The 17,302-nt window shown below is 34.2% G+C and overlaps 1 long non-coding RNA gene across 1 annotated transcript; it reads right to left on the bottom strand.

The window, feature by feature from the left end:
• Positions 1 to 7,759: 7,759 nt before the first annotated feature.
• Positions 7,760 to 8,266, bottom strand: LOC149270903 (uncharacterized). Its single transcript, XR_016271581.1, has 3 exons — positions 8,249 to 8,266; positions 8,016 to 8,135; positions 7,760 to 7,950 (listed from the first exon to the last, which is right to left on the bottom strand). It is a non-coding gene; the product is annotated as an uncharacterized LOC149270903 (long non-coding RNA).
• Between the last annotated feature and the right edge of the window lie 9,036 nt (positions 8,267 to 17,302).

Raw genomic sequence — 17,302 nt, 5'->3', positions numbered from 1 at the left:
CCCATAGCGAAACATACGCTTCTTCAATAAACATCAAAAATAATACAATATATGGTTATGACGATCTTGAAATACCCTTTAATTACTAAAAAGAAATGGAATTAATTTTTTAATTATTTATTACCAAAAATTCATCTTTAAATTATAAAAGCGAATTCTTTATTTATACAAAAATATGCAATTTTATCATTATAAATAATTATTATTATCTTAAGAATATGCATAACATCAGAACGTATATAGTGCTTACCAATCTTCAACTACAACAATTTCACTTTATTTTTTCAGATACTACCTACATCGCAAGTATCTATAATAGTCATAAAGCGGCAAAAACTTTAAACTTATATTAACGTCTTAAAAGGATTTAACACCCCGTTAGTGTATTATAAAGTGGAATAAACAATGATAACGGCGGCAGTATACAAATAGTTTTGTCTTTTTCACTTACCCTTACCCATTCGTACACCCCGTAATAAACTCGAATGAGAAGTGTATCGTTAGAGGACATAACGAAGGGATGTTATTAGCGCTATTTCAAATTATATTTAGTATCAAGCGCTAGACATCTCATATAAGGATATATAAATGTATTGCAATTTTAGTTTCTAGACTGCAATTTAATATTTACATACTTGTTTTTATGGTATCTTGAATGCGGATACTCCCTACCTCTACTGGATTTTCAGCCTTCCTTGTTACAAGTAAAAACAAGCAAAAACAAAATTTCCCAACACTTTTTACCCTGCGCAGACATTTATTCCCAACTGCGAACATAACAATGTTCCTTTACGTGTATTTGTGCATGCGTTTGGGTGTATCTGTGTTTGTGCGTGCGTGTGTGTGTGCGTATATGAGATGCGCTGTATACTGGGCGAAAGGCGCTATTTCATATTTTTTCTGTTACTCGCACGTTCCGCAATTTGTATCCTCAGCTGTTTTGAATTACACTTTTTATGTTTGCGCTCTGTAGTGAAAAGTCAGTGAAACAACAGAAAACAACGGAAAAGAACGGATAACAACGGAAAACTCGTCATTTTCCGCTGACTTGTCTGCGGTACGTACGCAAGCCAGTGGAAAACACATGGAAATGAACTGCAATAACGCAAATGAAATGGTCAACAAAAACAATTGATAGAGGAAATGGCTAAAAAGTTGGCGAAATCTACAATAGACAAAGGATACGGGTCCGTGGAAAAAAAATATATGTATACATACATATAAGATGATATGATTCATTCAATTAATTTAAACAAAATAAATATGTACTAATAAAAATGTTAAAAAGTCTGTAGCAAAATATATTTATTTGATAAATTCATTGAAAATTGTGAATAGAAAAAATGGTATCTCATTTCTAGACAGCTCCAGACAATGAATTGAGTAAACCCTTTAAAAGACTTTGTAAAGCAATTTATAAGTTAGCTTAAGTTATTTCATTTTCTTCTACTTAATAGCAATATTAAATTGTCAGCTGATGCTTATAAGGTAGGAGATTATTGCAAGCCAAGTTTTACGAGCTAAATTTCTAATGTTCCAAGCAGATGGGATATAAAATGTTACACTCAACTGAAAGTTAAACAACAACAACAACAATTATAATACCCACAACAATAAGCACAACAGCTGCAACAGTCTGAAGAGTTTTGAAGAGGAAATGCACTTATCAAAGTCTTTTGACTCATATATGTATATATATATATATATATATATATATATATATTATATGTATGAATGTATGAATTTTTGGGTTTCATTGACTGAAAGCAATACAACTATGTACTCTCTATAAGAAATATTTGATTCGAGGAAATATATCTTCGAGAAGGAGTGTGTACTATACATATTGAAGAAAGCTAATGTGCATGCATATACAAATTATCATGCCTATTGAACCAATCAGACTTGTATGACTTTGTGATGTTTATACCAAATTTGTAATAATTTCAACAATAAAATGAAATAATTGTATTATTTTAAAACTAAGACAATATGCAAGCAACAGGGCATTGCATAGTCAAACATACCCTGTTGTTGACTCTTGTTTGCAAACATTTTCGCCAGCTTCTGCTGGTTGTGCACTTTCCACTTTTCAGCAGGAGTGAGTCAAGAGTCGAGTCGAGTTGAGAATTTGTTGGCGTGCTGGGAATGTCGTCAAGGGATTTACGTCATAAAGCCCACACAGAACTTATATATTTTGTTTTATTTATGTGCGACAGCCGCTGAAATGCATTTTGTAATGGATTGGATGGAGCCACTATGCAACCGATTAGAGCTTGAGCGTGCTGATAACCGTAACATGTACATAAGTGCATTTCTTATTCAGTAAGCTGCCCATTTTCCTTATATTTGTCTAGGCTAAAGCAAACACACAGCGGCCTCTATTGTGCATTCTTTTTCGATGCGTCTCGAATAACAGCGGCCGCACAGCTGGGGCCAAATGGTTGTGGCCCAGACCCTGCCTCTAGCCTAACGAGTGCTGGCACAGGCAAGGTGAGGATTAATGGCATTTGAACTATTTCCTGTCACGTTCCATTTTTCCATTTTCTATCTACCTCCAACTCTCACAATTGTCTGTCGCGCAGGATGTTTGTCTCGATGTATTCTGACAGCAAACTACTTGGGTCAAGAGTTGGAATGACGTTTCGGCAACCATCTCTGAATTCAATCTAGCCAGAAGCAAATCAACAAAAACGAAGAATTCCAAAATGCGTGGTTCGTAATGTAAGTGCGTCAAGTAATTCTGGGATAACACAATTTCGATTAGGAGCTAACTTAAATTTACGAATTGCTTATGTATGAAATTCCATTCTAACGTCTGCGGAATATTTTACGGGGAGTCCTTGAAACAGCAGTCCGAAAACCGAATTCTGTTATTAAATTTCAGCTGCAGTAGGGACTGACTAATTCATACTAAATACAAGGTACCGTCTTTTAAAGCTACTTATTTCAACAGAAGAACAAAATACTCAACCGACTTCAGGTGAATTGGATTTTTGTTTTTGTTTCGGTTCAGTTATCTATGAAATAAAATAAATTAGAATACTGAAAATATTTGCAAATTTAAAATAGATTCAAATATTCTAATTTTATATTGAGTTTCAATTTTATGAAATATTACTTATAAAGCGTACAAAATTATATTCTGCCTATTTCTCTTTCAACCATTGTACGAAAAAGTCATAAATCTCATGTAGAAAAATGTCTTCACTTATTAATTTAATGTTGTTTAGAAATCACAGTCGTAAACATCTTTACAGCATTATAAAAAATCATTCGAGGATAAAAATCAAAAAACGCAAAAAGAACGATTTAAGTGTCGAAATACCAAGAATTTAATATATATATTCCAATTTGGATAGGCATTTTTAAGGGCTACGCAAGCTTTGTGCCTAAGTCTATTATCTAGGTCTGGGACAACATTTCCATATGTCTGCTGTATTTCCTTACACTTGATTGAATCTAACAAAAAGAAAGTGATACGAGGGAAATGCATAAAGGCACACTCACGCTCACACTCTTCTTGAATTTGTTTTGTTGTTGTGGAAAACAACAAGCAAGAAACAAAACAAGGGGGAGCTGAGTGTGTCCTATGAATAAATTTTGAATGTAAATATTTAAGCAGTGCAAAACAAAGTCTTTTTATTATTGTAAACAAGCTAACAAACAATGTGACAGACACATTACAACTCAGTCATTCATGAGGCGCCCACAAAAATGTGCTACAAATATTTTCATAAATTTTCAGTCGCCATTCTCATTCAGAATTTAATTATATTAGTTGTGAAATGCGTTTTAGCTTTTTTAATGAACATAATAAACCTTAATACGGCAATACATTTCATCCCAGTTAGCAAAATGCCCATATGCTATCCAATTATTTATTCAATTGGCGCTTGTATCAAATGTGAGACAGTCAATTGCATAATTATACCCTGAACCCATTTTCAATGGGAAATCAGGGTATAATAGTTTTGTTGAAATGTATGTAACAGGCCAAAGGAGGCGTGGCAGACCCCACAAAGTATATGTATTCTTGATCAGGGTGACGAGCTGAGTCGATTTGGCCCTGCCCGTCTGTCTGTCGGTCCGTCTGTCCGTATGTATGAACGCGTCAATTTCAGAAGATATAAGAGCTAGAGACTTCAAATTTTTTTAAAATGTCCGTAATTACAGCGCGGATATCGAGCTTATCATTAAAAATCGATAACTCATCCCGATATTTGTTATCGATAAATAGTTATAAAATTATAAAATTATCGAAAAGCAGTTATAAAATTATATCTTCTACACCTTTATTGCTAGTCTCCAAATTTGTAATGTATGCTTATATGTAATTTATACAATTTCGGTTTTTGTTAAAATTCACCCCCCACCTCTAAATTCACCCCCACACCCTCACTTTTGTAAAAAGCGTATTTCAAATACAAGAGACTTGTGCTTTGGCAAATACAGGCATATCCATGTTACATTCATAATCTGAAAGTTTCATGAAGATCGTATGTCCACAAAAAATGTTATTAAACAATTAAGTTCTCATAGTAAGCGCACACTGCAGCCCATGCGTGTTTATACTTGTGTGTGTATGTGTTTGTGTATGTGTGTGTGTGTATGTGTGTATGCGTGTGTGTGTATGTATGCCTGTGTGTGAGCGTGTTTCTTGTGTAAGCTGAAAGACGCGAAAAATTATTGAAATAGCTGATGTTCCAAGGTTTCAGGGGATCTCGTAGTCGAGCAGTCTCGACTAGAGCTTTCTTACTTGTTTGTTTTGAAATTTATGATATCCCAGGCTAGGCAATGTGCATATATTGCCTTCAAATAAATTAAACATTGTATTACGACCATTAATAATTCAAGTATACAAAGATTGCGCTATTATGATAATCACCTCGTAAACACCTGATATAGAATAGGTTTGTGCAATATGAATATTTTAATTTTGAATTAGTAAATTTACATATGTATGTAATAAGTTTTATATATAATCTATATATACATAATTATGCTAAATTCGTGGCTTGCTTTTTAGCAGCAACAACTTTCTGTTTCCATTATCAAGTAATATTATTGCATAGCGTTGCCTACTCTGCCTCTTTATTTAGACATATTTGCATTGCATAAAAGTATGCAGTGGAGATATTATTATTATACTTCTTTAATATGTATTTAATAGAGAAATAAATGAATGCTAAAAAAATAATGGTGTGCAAATTAACAATGCGCAAAATGAATTGATGGGCTTTGAAGCTAAGCCGAAATTCATCTGCGTGAAAGAATGCAGAATATACCACCGATCAAAGAAGAATTGTCCGAGCGGGAGTTGCGAGTTAATGAGCTGATAAGTTCGCATACATTCATAAAAATGCTCATACATATAGCAGAATCTGTGTGTCCGGTTCGTGTCAAAGACATGTTCCTATTGCTCATCAACGCTTTCATACTCTTCCCAAATGAGCGTGGCAAGCACTTACAAGAGTTTGACATTCTCTTCAATCAAAAATTAAGAAAGCTGATCGTCACGAACAAATTTCAATTTTTCTGCGCTCCTGCACATAGAGAGACCATAGAGAGATCATTTATTCTCGCTGATTTTACAGCATTTACGCTATGACGCTTAAGGCGCATTCCAAATCAATGTGGAATGTGATGTTGTGATGCTGTAAGTGAAGGCTTTCGGCCCTCTAAAATTTATTTCACTTGATAGAGGGAATTGCTTACAATTACAATTAAACGTATTCGAGCTTCAGTTAATCTAGACAAATTCATTTATGTGGAGCGTCTGAAAGGACTTTTAACCAGTTTAGCAATCACTGAATCTGGTATCTGGTAAAAGTCTTTTAAGCAATCAGCAATTCAAATAAATTTAATGAATTCACGTTTTCCTGGACGTAAATTAATATTTATTTAAGAAAAATAAATACGATTTTTTGAGTACGCTCAACTCGACTCGATATTTATTATTGGTAATCAAATATAGAAATACGCAGCGCCTGCCTGCTACCAGGTAATATTTATGGTTAATTACGTTAGTTAATATAAATATATATAACTGTTACCATACATAAAAATGAATATATAACTGTGGTAACGTCCCTCATAATTGTTGCCACATTTTTATTAAATCAGAGTTCAAATATTTACACGTTTCTCTCGTAAACATGAAACAGTCCAAATTATGTATAAGAGTTACAGTCCGACGCAACTGACCGCCAAACGCACTATACCTCCAAAGACATAGGAGATACAATTTTTATACCCTGAACCCATTGAAAATGGGAAATCAGGGCATAATAATATATAAAAAATAATTTTGTTGAAATGTATGTAACAGGCAGAAGGCATCGCAGACCCCATAAATTATATATATTCTTAATCAGGGCGACGAGCTGAGTCCATTTCCAATGGCAAATCAGGGTATAATGCTTTTGTTGAAATGTATCTAACAGGCATAAGGAAGCATGGCTGCCCCATAAAACATATAAATTATTGATCAGGGCGACGAGCTGAGTCGATTTAGTCCTGTCCGTCTGTATGTCCGTCCGTATGCATGAGCGCGTCGATCTCAGAAAATATAAGAGCGAGACTTTAAAAATGGGTTCAGGGTTCAGGGCAAAACTTAAGATGATGATATAAAATATATATATATATAAACGAGTAATCCAACTGGAAGTTGCAAATTGAGAATATATATATATATATATATATATATATATATATATATATATATATATATATACATATATTCTCAATTTGCAACTTCCAGTTGGATTACTCGTTTATTTAGAGAGCGAGTATGAAAACAAGAGAAACAATTTCGGTTTCAGCTTGTATTTGACTTTCTGTCACTTTATTTTGTTGTTCCTCGCTGTCGGCCAAGAAATTTATGAGCCGCATATAATGTTTATTTAATATTTATTGCAGCGATTGCCACAGCGAAATGTCTGATGTTGTGTTTTAATGTTTGCAGCTCCAAGTTTGTACAGCTAAATGGGAGCATGTATCTGTGAAATTAAGTTTGATTATTCAGTTATTATTATTTTTTATGTCTGTGCAGGGATTGGGCTACAAAACTGAATTTTTATTTTCAGCTTACAAGTTTTATTGCCCACATTTGGCCATAAAGTGGAAAGCACATTAATTGAAAGGACTTGGCTTGGCTGAACACGGCTGTTCCTCTCACAACTATTTGCCAATTCAGCTTCCCTGCCATCATCGCACTCAACTTTGTCGCGATTTATCTGATTTCGATAACAAACCCTAAGTTTCAGTTGCAGTTAATAAAAAACGCGATCTGCAAGCTGAAGAATCTAAATAATTACTCCCATTTCTCAACTGATTAAAATATTCATTCGAGCCTTGAGCTCGAGTACTATTGTTACAATCCTTGTATTCATTACATGGACTTACATAAAAAATTTGAAGTCTCCAGGCGAGGGTAATCATTTTTTCGGGAATATAATTAATTAAGCAACCTAGAAGAATTTAATATTTCCATATCAGCCTTGAGTGGAGCTGTCTTGTGGGCAGCCTTTGACTAGAGCTCTCTTTCTTGATTTTCTTTCTAATTGAATTAGTAATTTTGATCTTTAAAGGACCGATAGGCATGCATCAAATTGAATTTTCTTATTTAGTGAGTAAGAATTTTCAGTTCTTCGTCGATGTCCAAATCGGTCAGTTCCTAAAAGAAGAGTCCTACGGGCTCAAACTAGCTAAATTCAAAACCAATTTGTAGACTTAGTGTGAATAACCACAGTAAACATTTTGACCAGCTCAAAAATTATTTCTGTATTATGATTGTATATTTGATTATACATTATATTTCTAAACCAATTTTAGTTTTTAAGCTTTTGATGGTGGTGGTGGTAGGTCTGCCCTATCCTCTTCAGGGATAGTATAAAGAGCAGCATTGCATCCCGATGCCAAGATAGCTAGCACAGCAGTGAGCAGAATCTGTGAGTAAAAGACACCAAAATAAGATTATCACTTTTAGGTGAATAAACATATTTGCTTCTTACCAGTTTCATGTTGATTCATTTAAAACGAAGATATCATTCGGTTTTGGTCCATCCATTTTATACCCTTTTTGACAGCATGACTGCAACGAATCGAAATAGCTACACGTATCCGTAATGTATCTATTTCACAAAATAAATTTGTTTGACATATAGTCTGACTCAGCCGAAACATATTAGATTAGTTATTTGCACTAGAACTAAATCATGTGGAAAATCAATTTTACTGTACTTACAGAAAACAATAACAATATTCATATGAGTCACAAGTGTTTCTGTTAATTTTTGTACAGGGGACAGAGGCGAGGAGTATCTGTAAAACATTTCAAAATTTGTTTTATACCTTGAACTAGAGACTTCAATTTTTTAACAATGTGTATATATTTCGCAGATATCGAGTTTATCTCCAAAGATCGATAACACATCCCTACATCTTTAGAGCTCGAAATGCCAAATGGTAGATTCATGCACTTTATAGAATTTAGATTTTTATTGTAATTTACCCCCCACCCCTATATCCACCCATCACTTCTAACTTTGTAAAATGAGTATTTCATATACTAGAGACTTGAGCTGAGCATTGTCAATCATTTTTATACCCTGAACCCATTGAAAATGGGAGATCAGGGTATAATGGTTTTGTTGAAATGCTTGTAACAGGCAGGAGAAATCATCGCAGACCACATAAAGTATATATATTCTTGATCAGAGTGATGAGCTGAGTCGATATTGCCCTGTCCGTCTGTCCGTCCGTCCGTCCGCGCGCCGATCTCAAAAGATATAAGAGCTAGAGAGCTGAAATAATATGCATACTTGTGTATACCATACACAGTACAAGTTTATTATATTCTTTCGATAACTCATCCGATTTGCAACTAAATTTTCAAGCCGTGAGAAGATTCTGTTTGAATCGTGTTCCTCGACGGAAAACTGAATGTTCGTGGATTGGCTATAAAATCAATTACCAATATATTTGTTGATGAGGTAGAAAAAAAAATTATGCATATACTGTACAGTTAATAAAAACAAATATTTATGTTTATACTCATTCCAGCCAGCGAATTGTCTAAATTGGTTTTGTGCAATGTCCGTCCCGCCTCTGCATAAATGCAAACCATTTCACCGTTATCGCTAGGGATTTGAAATTTAAAGCACACACTCTGGTATGTCTTTGGATTTAAGCGGTTGAACATTTGCAGTACTGCCCACCAAGGGTGTGCAAGATCGTATAATGCAGTTTTAGGTATCTCAGAAAAAATCAATGAATAATTTTAAAGTGCTAGAAAGTTGAAATTTTGAATGCAAATTCGCATTCATACACGAATTTATAAAAATATAACGAGATACTCCAAGATAGTTAATATACTTAAAATTATACTTTAAAAATAACTAGCTAATTTTAAAGCGTGAGCTTCCAAACTTTGTACATATGTGACCCACGTAACTTTTGGCTCCTATCGCGAGCGTGATAAATTCGAATTTTTTTCAACTTTGGAGATAAATCTTAATCTTGTAGCACTGATAATATTTGACTCTCAATAATAACAGTTTCCAGTAACAAAAGTCTTCAGCAGTAAATATTTTAATTCAATTTAATTTAAATTTCTTATAATTGGGAATTTTCCATTATACAAAATATTATATGTAGTATAGTTTTTCAACATTTCAGAGACATTTTTAGTGGTTGGCTTTGTCCTTGTGTACTCTCCGCTGACTGTTGTCAAAAATGAATGAGAAATTGAAATGGAAATGCCATATAGCAATCAGTACTTTCGAGTGGCTTTCGTCGACTGGAATGCGATGCGAATACTTGCGTAGAAATTCGCACAATGTGCCCAATGCCTAGTCAAAGCGTGGATGGAAAGATAGTTTCAGAGCGCAAATATTCAAAGCCCAGTGGAATCGGTAGAGCATTTATGTAAATTAAGCGAACCTGCGGGCAAACAGTTAAGTAACCACAAACTGGTCGCAAACACAGTTTCAAACGGTGTTCAAACGGTTTTCACTTTGTGCGGCTGCTAGATCCAACTTTTTATCTCGAAACTTTGCTAAACTATTCGCTGTGTAGAGAGAGAGAGAAAGAAGAAGGGGCGCTACTGCTACGGGTATACGAACATATTTGAAACGATTTGGGAATTTAACAAACCAAATATTGTCAAAACTTATCACAAAACAAGTAGGAGTAGTCTAGTCGGCACTACCTGACTAGGGTATACCCTATAGGAAACAACCCATACAAAATCACCAATCCAGGCTCACGATATAAAGTCACTTTGCTTAAGCATTTAAGGAGTAGTATGAGAACTTGATTTCTGAATAACTTTTCTACTCTGTTAGTGCCATTCATATGCTTAATGCCACTTAATGCTGATGCGAATGAAATATGTATGTAAATATACTGTAGACATATTTATTAAATACAATACTTTATTTCCTTTATATATTAGTTAGTTCATTAAACAATGTTGGCTTTGCTATTTATATGTTTGGTGCATCCTAACAGGCTCCTTTTAAACATACATTTTTATAATATGGGAAATCAGGGCATAATGGTTTTGTTGAAATGTATGTAACAGGCAGAAGGAGGCGTGGCAGACCCCATAAAGTATATATATTTTTGATCAGGCCGATGAGCTGAGTCGATTTGGTCCTGTCCGTCTTTCCGTTTATATGAACGCGTCGATTTCAGAAGATAGAGTTTGAGACTTCAAATTTTTTTTTAATGTCCGTATATATAGCGCGGCTATCGAGCTTATCACCAACAATCGATAACTCATCCCGATATTTTTATCGATAAAACCCGTATCGAAAATCAGTTTTAAAAATATGTCTCCTACATCTTTAAAGCTAGTCTCCAAATTTAAAATTTATACTTACATATATGCATTTTATACTTTGGCAAATGCATACATCCATGTTATTATCATAATCTGAAAGTTTAATGAAGATAGTTTATCGACAAGAAAAGTTATTAAACAATTAAGTTCCCATAGTAAGGCCACAAAATATTTTCTAAATAGAATTGGGGTTTTTTTTAATTATACAGTAAAAATATTGCGAAAAACATCAATGTTCTTTTTTAAAATATTGAATAACCAAAAATAAACTTCGATTTTGGGTCTTTTTTTTTTTGGTTATTTAATTTTTTTTTAATGTGCGATGAAGTTTTTCGGATTTTTATACCCTGAACCCATTGAAAATGGGAAATCAGGGTATAATGGTTTTGTTGAAATGTATGTAACAGGCAGAAGGAGGCGTGGCAGACCCCACAAAGTATATATATTCTTGATCAGGGTGACGAGCTGAGTTGATTTGGCCCTGTCCGTCTGTCTGTCTGTCCGTCTGTCCGTATGTTTGAACGCGTCGATTTCCGAAGATATAAGAGCTAGAGACTTCAAATTTTTTGTAAAATGTTCGTAATGTAATTACGCGCGGATATCGAGTTTATCATTAAAATTCGATAACTCATCCCGATCTTTTTTTATCGATGAAAAACCTTATCGAAAACCTGTTATAAAATTATATCTTCTACACCTTTATTGCTAGAGTCTCCAAATTTTTTATATATGCTTATATGCAATTTATACAATTTCGGTTTTTGTTAAAATTCACCCCCACCTCTAAATTCACCCCCTCACCCTCACTTTTGTAAAAAGCGTATTTCAAATACTAGAGACTTGTGCTTTGGCAATTACATGCGTATTCATGTTATAATCATAATCTGAAAGTTTCATGAAGATCGTACGTCCACAAAAAAAGTTATTAAACAATTAAGTTCTCATAGTAAGCGCACACTACAGCCCATGCGTGTTTATGCGTGGGTGCTTGTGTGTGTATGTGTTTGTGTATGTGTGTGTGTTTCTTGTGTAAGCTGAAAGACGCGAAAAATTATTAAAATAGCTAGCACTCCAAGGGTTCAGGGGATCTCGTAGTCGAGCAGTCTCGACTAGAGCTTTCTTACTTGTTTTTTTTTTGTATAATTTCAAAATTTTCCTATTCTATTTGGTTCATTTTTGTTTCATTAAAAAAACGTTTTAAAATGTTTGAAAAATTGCTTTAAAGTTTAAAAAACTTGCTGTGCCAATAATTTAGTTCGTCACTGTACATATGTATGTATTTATGTTGAGTGACATAGATGCTAAGCCGATGACGGGCTAAGTGAATCTCTCGAATATTCAGCCGAGCAAAAATTATCATACATGTATCACGGGACTGTTCGTGCGTGTGCATGGTTGTCTCGAAAAGATCTCGAGCATAGAAGAATGAAAATGTGATCTGTAAGTTTGAGGGCTCACATCGCACTGATTTTGTCAAGCCGAGCAAATACGAAGTAGAAAATGCATGCAAAATATCAAGTGATATGGTATTTTAGTGGGTATTCAGGACAAGGAATTTAATATATTTAACTTTAGTTAAATTAAAATATTTTAGTACATAGCAATATTTTACATTGTATAAGTTAATGAGTTTTTTATTTCATTTAAATTTTGAGGCATATCGAATTTTAAATTTTTCAGGGTAGAACTAGTCGAGCCCTTTCGACTAGAGTTTTCTGACTTCTTTTATATCGATCGACTCAATCCATCATCCTGCTCATGAATATACATTGTATGTCATATCATTTCGTTTTCACAAATGCAAAGTATGAAGGTAAGTCGACTTGGCATAATGCTTATGTTTACTCCGTGTAAACGCTTTAAACTCTTTGCTGACATACTTATGTATGAGGTGGCCCATCCATTAACAATGCTCTTTAGCTGCCAGTCTCATCTGCGTCACGTTAACTTTGCGCCAGCTAGTTGGGGATGGCAATTAGGCCAAAGTACGACGACGACGGCTAAGACAGCAGCCAGGACAGCTTTTAAAGTGTTTATGTCTAGGTCAGAGACAGTCAACGAGCTTTCGTATTAGAGTCAGCTGCGTCTCTCAACTCAAGTGCAGATAGTTGTCAGACTGTATGCAAATTTATGTCAGAAACGTGCCACTCAGTCACCTATGTATGTAGCTGAGTGCGTAAATTAACCGAGAGATTTAGTCACGTTTCATGGAATTATATTTGAAGAAAAGAAACAAGAGAAGCAACTCAGCGGGCATTTTACCATTTGACTTTGAACCTTATTATTCTATAAAGAGACTGTAATTGTACAATGACAACTTTCAAAAATATATCGAAATATCAAAACACCGATATTTTTGTTTAAAAATTATATTCATATTGGCATATTTATTTTTGGCCAAATGAGTTAGTGACTCTTGTGGTAAGTGAACCAAGCGCAAAAGTAAAAAAAAAAAAATTGAATATGGTAAAAACGAATTATCTGGACTTTAAAAATGGAACAGCGAAATTAATAAAATAATAATAACACACAAAATATGGTGTGGCATATGAAAAACAAGCACAAGCACTGTGCAGTATGAGGAAATGAGGGAGCTTGAGATGTGCCGTAGCTTGCCTTCTAGGGAAAGTAATCCAAATTTTGTCTTTCGATTTCTCATAAGGCGGATATGCCAGGAGTATCGTAGATAGCAATACGATGCATATCCACCCCTGGTAGCTCAGTGCCTTCGGAGCGACTTGCTTCGGCAATAAAATGTGGTGTCAGCGACTCATGAAGTCGTATGACGGATAATCATATCACAGAACGCATATTTTTAAATCTTTTTTTTATTATTCTTGATTTTTGGGACGGATTATAAATTTATTGTGGGAACAAAATTTTTTTAAAATCGAAAAATATTGATAAATCGATTTTCTTAAAGTTGCACATCAAATATATTGATATTTTTTCGAAACTTAAAATATCATCGATACGAAAAATTTTTCGAAAGCTCTACATATTAGTTTAATTATGATTACATAATACCTTTATTTATATCTAAATACTTTATGTTTTAACATGAAAACTTTATATTATTATTATTATTATTATTAGTATTATTTTTATTATTATTTTATAGTTATGATTTTAAATAAAATAAAATGCTTGATGGGATTTATGTCTATGCTTAGATGATCCCTGAAAGTGGGTCATTTGAAATATTTCAAAAATTCAACTGCAAAATTTTTGGTATTCTGCACACGAATATAGATAGTAGCTTCATCTTCATTAAACAATTCTTAGAAACTGTCCGGTGATAAGGTCTCAATACAATTGCTCGGCTTCGGTTTCAATTTAATTTATTATTTATTTATCATTCACTCATCTTTACAGCGGACACAGGGACAGCCAAACTCAAATGTCGCCCTAATTACAATTGCTGCTGATTATATAATCCATTGCAATTATTCCACAGATTTCTTAAGCCGCATTCAACCGTATCTGTGTCAGTCTAGCAGCCTCAATGGCATTTAATTGAAATTCATTTAAATTATTATTTTCAATTTTTCTATCACTTTACGAGGCCGACATCTTGCTTTAAGTGTCTTCGTTGTATTGGCCACGCCTGTCGCTCAATATCAATTTTAATAAATGCGCAAAGTTTACAACTTTACCCCGAACGCCCGCTCCGCCTCGCAGTCTACACAAAAGCAGCCCTACCACAGCGCTGAAAATTATTAAAAAAGAGTGCGAGAGTGTGCATGTACAGAAGCCACACAGCTGTTCCTTCCATGTATTGACCCAGTTGAGTGCTCGGAGAGACCATCAAATCGCTTGTAAAGTCGACATCATTTAATTTGCACTGCCTGCCTGGCTGCTCGCCTGCCTCTGAACATATTCGTCGATTTATACTGACATCAGTCAGCAGAAATTAAGCATTTAAAATGCTTTACAATGAAACTGGAGAACTTTCACGTCGACATTAGCGCCGCGAGTTGACTTCGGCGTCAAAAGGGTAGGGGTTTTCTTTGGCACGCAATTTGTGTTCCATTTTTTCGTTAATTTAAATGCTTGAGCCAACACAGTCGTAAACTTTCTTTGACAAATTGCTAGCCTGGCAGCCGAAGTTCGAGCTTAATCAAAGAGAAGCATGTATCGCATCCAAGCAGAGTAAAAGCCTTAAACTCGACTGCCGTATACCCGGCATGAATGGATACGCTGTAAACTAAAAAAAATCATTACATTACAAATAATATAAAGCAAAATAATCAAATTATAATGAAAAATAATCTCACGATCCACAAGCTTTATTCATATACAAGCTCAATATCTTGACTTAAAGCTTAAGTAGCACTAGATCTGATTATAAAGTATTTTAATGCTCAAATAAGATTTATTTAGTATTGATCTTTTAGGAATATGAGAATCTAAAGGGCATTCAAGTACTTTCACTATAAACAAAAAATAAACTAATTTTTGTTTCTATAGCTATATCACAAACTAAAACAAACCTGAATGCAACTCTCACAGAACCGTAACTATATACCCTGTACTTGCTTGAGGTTGGGTATCATCATGCGTTAATACAACCAGGCACGTTTACACTGTTCGCCTGCCTGCCCAACAGACGGCACGTCTGATGGAACTCATGCCATTATCCTTTGCCACATAAGCGGCTTAATTGCGCGCCTTTTGATGGCCGCCTCGTAAAAAGCACGATATGAATCAGAATCGAGTGTCTTTCATCAAATAAAATCGCAACCGAAGAAAATATTCACATCCCCAGGCACAGATATTTTGACATGTGCTGAAAAATGTGCTACAGAGCAAAAATTGTAAGCTCGTCTGCTGTCAACCTCTTAGCTCTGAGCAGCAGTGTTAATTGCAGTCCAGGGCTCCATTCAATTGATTGTGGCTCCATCAATATATATTTAAGAGCAATATATGTTTAAGAGTAAATGCATATGGTGGAAGTACATGCATTTGAAAGGATAATTAATATAAATATAGTTTGAAAATAAATATAAAAAAAGTACATCAAATATATATTTATAAATTTATATATATAAATTTATTATTATTAATTTTATAATAATAACTAACTTAGTTTATTTAATATCATTTTCATATCAATTTTTTTAACAGGGTATCCTATTACATAAGAGAACTTGATCGGGGACGACTAACCGCATTTGGTAGAAAACGTGCCAACACATTTTGGGTAGAGATAAAAATTTGTCACGCACTCGGAATGCTGTTCCCGAGTGAAAGTACAAATTGATTATAAAACAAGGTAGGAAATTATACTGAAATGAAAATCAAGTATACGACATGTATGTGAAAATATTTTTAAAATGCTTGTGTTGCGAGCATTTCTGGGATAACTTGTTCAACTGGGCTATTGTACTCATCACGTGTGCTAAATATTTGAAATATTTCGATTAAATTTTAATTTATTTAACGCTTACATCAGGTCAACTTAAAGCGCAAGTACTTCAATTCATATGTACTTGAATGGTGCCTTTAATATATGTATGATGCTTGAGTTAAATTTCTCGACTTACACATTTTATTAGTGCACAGTAAGGAATGAGAGCGGAAATTCCTCCCACTGCCAAGGTGTGATGAGCCATAAAAACAGTCAAGAAAAAACGAAGCATGAAGGTATTAAATTGCCTGAAACTTGAACTGTTGATTTGGTAATTTTGCTGCAGCATCATCAAGTCTACTCAACGTCCAAGGTGATTAAAGATATTGATTTGACGGCAACTTGGTGTGTAGAAGAAGCACGGTAAAGGAATTTTCTATTATGAATTCTTAAAATTCGATAGCTTATCGAAGCTCTGAACATTAATTAGGTGATTAACTATATTAGTATAAATTGTAATGAAATCGATAAGTGATTCATTTGTTTTTATCAAACTGCCTTTCAGCTTAAAAATAAACATGTAATAAAACTCTATTTGGGGGTGACGACTAGCATATACCCTAAACTTCGGGTGACCTGAGTTTGTACTCATATATTGTAAAGTCGAGAAGCTATTTGCTATCCAATTCCAATTTTTGTGGAAAAAAAGGATATTTACCTTCTGCATAAATCCCACCGAACTCAACTACTCTACTATTAATAATATATATAAAATAGAAAGCAAAAATGCGAGTCCTTGGCGTTAATTGGCATATGGTTACGCCAAACGTTTCAATAAACACTTCCTAGAAGTATCGTAGCACTTATCGGATTTCAATAGAGGAGGATTTTTATGATGCAGTACAGTGTCAACACATTCAATTGAGTATATGGAGTACCTGAAAATCATACTTTACTTTAAAGAGAATACAATTTGTTTGTTGGTTTGACAGTGAAGTCAATGAATTAATGTTTCTAAAATCGACGTAAAGACAGACGGACAGGAATACATTTATTCGGATATCATGATTCACATAGCCTCTGACGTTTTTGCGAAAACAATA

Source organism: Drosophila arizonae, chromosome 2 (genome assembly GCF_054131065.1).
Source record: "Drosophila arizonae isolate 15081-1271.41 chromosome 2, UAZ_ARI_1.0, whole genome shotgun sequence".
NCBI lineage: Eukaryota > Metazoa > Arthropoda > Insecta > Diptera > Drosophilidae > Drosophila > Drosophila arizonae.
This window is presented reverse-complemented; position numbering and strand designations above follow the sequence as displayed.